Genomic DNA, 6,000 nt, shown 5'->3' with positions numbered 1-6,000 from the left:
TTTTGGGTATTACCCCCCTATCCAATATATTTGCAAAAATTTTCACCTGTTTGTTACATTGCCTTTTCATTTCTTGAGGTTTTCTTTTGCTGTGCATAAGTTTTTAGTTTGATTTAGTCTCGTTCACTTTTGCTTTTGTTGCTTATGCTTTTTGTGTCATATCTGAAAAATCATTACTAAAGCACATGTCTTCGAACATCTTCCCCATGTTTTTTTGCTTTTTTTTGTTTTTTGTTTTTTGTTTTTTTCTAGAAGTTTTATGCTATCAGGAATTATGTTTAAGTTTTTAATCCATTTCAGGTTAATTTTAGTGAATGGTGTAAGATAGGCATCCAATTTCATTTTTCTGTGTGTGGTTATCCATTTTTTTCAGGTTTTTTATTGTTGTTGAAGAGTCTCCTTTTCATATTGAATATTGTTGACTCCCTTTTCAGATATGAGTTGACCATATATACCAGAGTTTATTTCTGGGCTTTCTCTTCTAATTCCATTGGTCTTGGTGTGCATTTTTAAAAAAAGAATTAATGTTTACTTCTTTTTGAGAATGAGAAAGAGAGCGAGAGAGAGTGGGAGGGAGGGAGGGAGGGAGGGAGAGGCAGAGAGGCAGAGAAAGAGGGAGATACAGATTCTAAAGCAGACTCCAGGCTCTGAGCTGTCAGCACAGAGCCCAATGCAGGGCTCGAACTTATAAACTATGAGATCATGACCTGAGTCAAAGTTGGACACTTAACTGACTGAGGCACCTAAGTGCCCCTCTTGATGTACATTTTAAGCTGGTGCCATACTGTTTTAATTACTATAGCTTTGTAACATAGTTTAAAATCAGGCAGCGTGATGTCTCCAGCTTTGTTTTTTAGTGGGATTTTTTGGATATTCAGGGTCTTATGAGGTTCCATACAAATTTTAGGATTTCTTTTCTATTTCTGTGAAAAATGCTATTGAAAGTTTGTTAGAGATTACATTGAACCTATAGATAGCTTTGGATAGAACATTTTAATATACGTTGGAACATTGATATTTTAGTGTACTTTGGGACATAATAGCTTTGGAATATTTTAATAATATTAATTATTCTAATAATGACCATAGTATATCTTTCCCACTTCTTTCTGTTGTCTTCAATTTCTGTCATTAAATTCTGGTAGTTTTTGGTGTAAAGGTTTTTTTCACATTGTTGGTTAAATGTATTCCTATTTTTTTGTTTTGTTTTGTTTTTGATGCTATGGTGAGTGAATAGTTTATTTCTTTTTCTGAGAAGTCATTGTTAATGTATAGAAATTCTGCATATTCATTTGATACCCTGCAGTTTTACTGAATTCATTGATAACTTCTAACAGTTTTTGGTTGAGTCTTTATGATTTTATATATTCAGTTCATCAACTTATGATGGTTAGACTTACAATTTCTTTCAACTTTATAGTGGTCTGGAAGCAATACACATTCAGTAGAAACCATTGTTCACATTTTGAATTTTCATCTTTTTCGAAGCTAGCAATATGCAGTATAGTACTCTCTCATGATGCTCTGCAGTGACAGTGAGATGCAACTCCCAGTCAACCTTTGCAATCTGGAAGGTTAACAACCAGCGCACTTACAACTGTTATATGCCTATACAACTATTCTCTTTTTCATTTTCAGTGCAATATTCAATGAATTACCTGAAATATTTAACACTTTGCTATATAAAATAGGCTTTACCTTAGATAATGTTGTCATCCATAGACTAATATAAGTTTTCTGAGCACATTTAAGGTCAGCTGGGCTAGTCTATATTATTTAGTAGGTTAGATGTATTAAATGTCTTTTTGACTTAACATTTTCAACTTACAATCAGTTCCTCAGTATGTAACCCCATAATAAGTCAAGGAATATCTGTATAAAATCATATAATCTGCAAATAACAACAATTTTACTTCCTCTTTCAGATCTGAGTATCTTTTATTTATAAATTTATCTTGTCTTATTGAACTAGCTAGTACTTCCAATGCTATGTTGATTAAGGTGCTAACAATGGGCACTCTATTGTATTATTTGTGACCTTAGAAAAATAGCTTTCAATCTTTCATCATTGAGTATAATGTTAGCTTTGAGTTTGTTGCATATAGCTTTTATTGTGTTGAGATATACTCCTTTTATACACAATTTGGTGAAGATTTTTATCATGAAAGCATGTTGTATTTTGTCAAATGTTTTCTGTGCATTTATTAGGATGACCATATGATTTTTTCTTTTATTCTCTTAATGTGGAGTATCACATTAATGTATGTTCAATGATTCTAACATCTCAGAAATGAACCCCATTTGGTCATGGTGTATGATCCTTTCATTGAATTGTTTGCTAATATTTTGTTGAGAATCTTTGCATCTATATCCATCAAGGGTATTGATCTATATATAGGTTTATTTTCTCATAATGTAGTGTTACCTGACTTTGTTATCAAGGTAATTATGGCCACATAAGATATATTTGGAAGTGTTACCCCCTCCTCAATTTTTTGGAACAGTTTGTGAAGGATTGGACTTAGTTATTTTTAAATGTCTGATGGGATTCACCAGTGAAACCACCTTCTGGGTTTTTGTGTGTTCAGAGATTTTTGATTATTGATTCAGTCTCTACTCATTATTGAACTGTTCAGATTTTCTATTTCTTCATGATTAAGTCCTTGTAGTTGTGTGTTTCTAGGATATATCTTCTAGGTTATTTAATTTTTGGCATATAATTGCTAACAGTAGTCTCTTATGATCCTATGTATTTCTGTGGCACCAGCTATAATGCCCCCTATTTCATTTCTTTTTTTATTCATTTGAGTCTTCTCTCTTTTATTCTTGGTCTAGCTAAAGGTTTGTCATTATTTTCTTTTTATCTTTTCAAATCACCAGTTCTTAGTTTCATTGATCTTTGCTATTGTTTTTCTCATCTGTATTTTGTTTTTACTTCTGCTCTGATCTTTATTATTTCTTTTCTTCTATTAATTTCTGGCTTAGTTTGTCCCTTTTTTGTAGCTCATTGAGGTGAAAAGTGATGTTCTTTGAGTTCTGTCTTGTTTCTTAATGCAGGCATTTATTGTTATAAACTTCCCTCTTAGAACTACTTTTGCATTGTTTCATAATGTTTTGATATTGTGTTTGTTCATTTCAAGATATTTCTTGATATTCTTCTAATATCTTCTTTGACCCATTGGTTGTTCAGAAGCATGTTTTTTAATGTACACATATTTGTGAACTTTGCAGTTTTCTCTTTCTTATTGATTTCTAGTTTTATACCATAAAGATTAGAAAAGATACATGGGAATTTGAATCTTCCTAGATCTTCTAAATCTTCTTAAATCTTAGAACTTCTTAAAACTTGTAAGATTTGTTTTGTGGCATATATGATCTCTGTTGGAGAATGTTTTGTTTGCATTTGAGAATAATGTGTATTCTGCTTATGTTGAATGGAACATTCTATAAATTTCTATTATGTCCATTTAGCCTTGTGTTTGATTCAAGGTCAGTTTTTCTGTGCTGATTTTCTATCTGAATGATCTATCCATTGAGGAAAATGGGTTATTGAAGTTTTCTACTAAATTTGTATTATCTATTTATCCCTCTTCAGATCTGTTAATATTTGCTTAATATATATAGGTATCTCAATGTTAGGTGTATATATTTTTGATTTTCATTATGTCTTTTTGATTAACTGACTCCTTTATCATTATATAATAATCTTTTTTGTCTCTCATTTTCATTTTTGGCATAAAGTCTACTTTGTCTGGTATAATTATCAGTATTCACATTTTCTTCTGTTTCCTTTTGTTTTTAAACAATTTTTAACGTTTATTTATTTTTGAGAGTGAGCATGTGAGTGGGGGAGGGGCAGAGAGAGGGAGAGAGAGAAACCCAAGCAGACTGTGTGCTATCAACACAGAGCCAAACATAGGGCAAGATCTTGACTTGAGCTGAAACCAAGGGTTGGATGCTCAATTGACTAAGCCACCCATGTACCCCATCATTTGCTTTTGTTTTCTATTTGCATGGAATATCTTTTTAATCTGTGAGATATTAGAAAAAAATATATTGGTCTTTGCCGCACGTTCTTGACACAGAGCTCCTGAAATCCTTCCAATTTACTGGGTAATTAGAATGTCTTTTGTTCTAATAAGATGATTCTGGATAGACTCCTAGATGGCTCTTGTTTGGGGTTTAGTCACCAGCAAGACTAAGCTTGGAGTTTTTGGTCCCCACTCACCCCCATTCTCTTGAGAAGATAGAAGAACTGAAAATTAAGTTAATGATCAATCTTGCCTATGTGATAAAGGCCCCATAAAAATCCTAATAGTATAAGGTTCAGAAATGTTCTGGATTGGTTAACACATCTATGTACTGGGAGAATGAAGCACCCCAACTCCATGGGGACAGAAGCTCTTGCATTTGGGACCCTCCCAGACTTTATCCTATGTATTTCTTTGTCTGGCTATTCATCTGTATCCTTCAGCATATCCTTCAATAAGATGATAGATGTCAATAAGTGTTTTCCTGAGTTCTGTGAGTTGTTCTACCAAGTTAAAGTAATCCAAAAGGGAAGAAAGTCATGGGAGACTCTATTATATAGCCAAGTCAGACAGAAGTTGTAGGTAGCCTGCAGACCTCCTGTTTGTGATTGGCATCTGAAGTGGGGGACAGTCTCATGGAACTGAGCCTTCCTATGAGACCTGATGGTATCTTCAGGTAGGTAATGTCAGAATTCACTTAATTGTAGGATGTCCAGCTGCTATTGCAGAGAATTGCTTTGTGTGGGAAAATTTCCACACATCTGATGTCAGAGGTATTGTTAGTATAGTAGTGTTCTGCATAAAAGTAGACACATAGGAGGAAGAGAACTGTAGGTCATCCAATACACCAGCCCTTCACTTTGAGTCCATGTGTGTTGTTAAAGCTGAAGCGAGTCTCTTGCAGACAGCATACAGTTGCTTTTTTTTTTAATCCTTTCAGGTATTCTGTGTCTTTTTATTGGTGAAGTCAGCCCATTTACATTTAGAGAAATTATTGGTACATAAGACATACTAATAACATCTTATTAATTACCTTCTGGCTGCTTTGTATTTATATTGATGTTGTTTTCCTTCTGTTTCTACCTACCTTTGTGAATTGGTGATTTTCTGTAGTAATATGATGGTTCATCTTTCTTTATCTTTGTGAATCTACCCTAGGTTTTTGCTTTGTGTTAATGTGAGGCTTACAAAAATCATCTTACAAATACAATAATCCATTTTAAGCATATAGCAACTTGATTGCAAAACCCCTACCCTTTTATTCCTTTCTTCATGTTTTTAATGTTACAATTTACCTCTTTTATATTGTGTATTCAGTAACAAAGTATAGTAGCTATAGTTATTTTCATACTATTTTTCTTAGACTGTTATACTACATATAGTTAAGTGTTTCACACACTTATATTGCAGAATTGGTTTTTAAAATATGACTGTATATTTACCTTTATATCCATGTTACTAATTAGCATCTTTTCATTTTTTCTGAAAAGCTTTGAGCATTTCTTGCAAGGCAGGTGTAGTGGTCATTAACTCTCCCCCCTTTTCTTTCTCTCTCTGTCTCTCTCTCTCTCTCTCTCTTTTCAGTCTAGAAAAGTCTTTATTCTGTATCCTATCTGAATGATAACATTGCTGGATAGAGTATTCTTGATTGGCTTTTTTTATTCTTTTGACACTTTAAATTTATTATTATACTGTCTCCTGGCCTGTGAGGTTTCTGCTGCAAAATTTACTGATAGACCAATGAGACTTCTTTTGTAGGTCACATTCCTTTTATTCTCTAGCTTGTTATTTTGATTCTATCTTTGAGTTTGGTTTTTGAACATTTCATTATAATGTGTCTTGAAAAAAGAGTATTTTTTGTTGTTTATTTTTTTAATGTTTATTTATTTATTTTGAGAGAGTGAGAGAGCATGTGTGCACTCACGTGTCAATGGTGGAGAGTCAGAGATAGAGGGAAAGAGAGAATCCC

This window comes from Acinonyx jubatus, chromosome A1, assembly GCF_027475565.1.
Source record: "Acinonyx jubatus isolate Ajub_Pintada_27869175 chromosome A1, VMU_Ajub_asm_v1.0, whole genome shotgun sequence".
In the NCBI taxonomy this organism is placed as follows: Eukaryota; Metazoa; Chordata; class Mammalia; order Carnivora; family Felidae; genus Acinonyx; species Acinonyx jubatus.
This window is presented reverse-complemented; position numbering follows the sequence as displayed.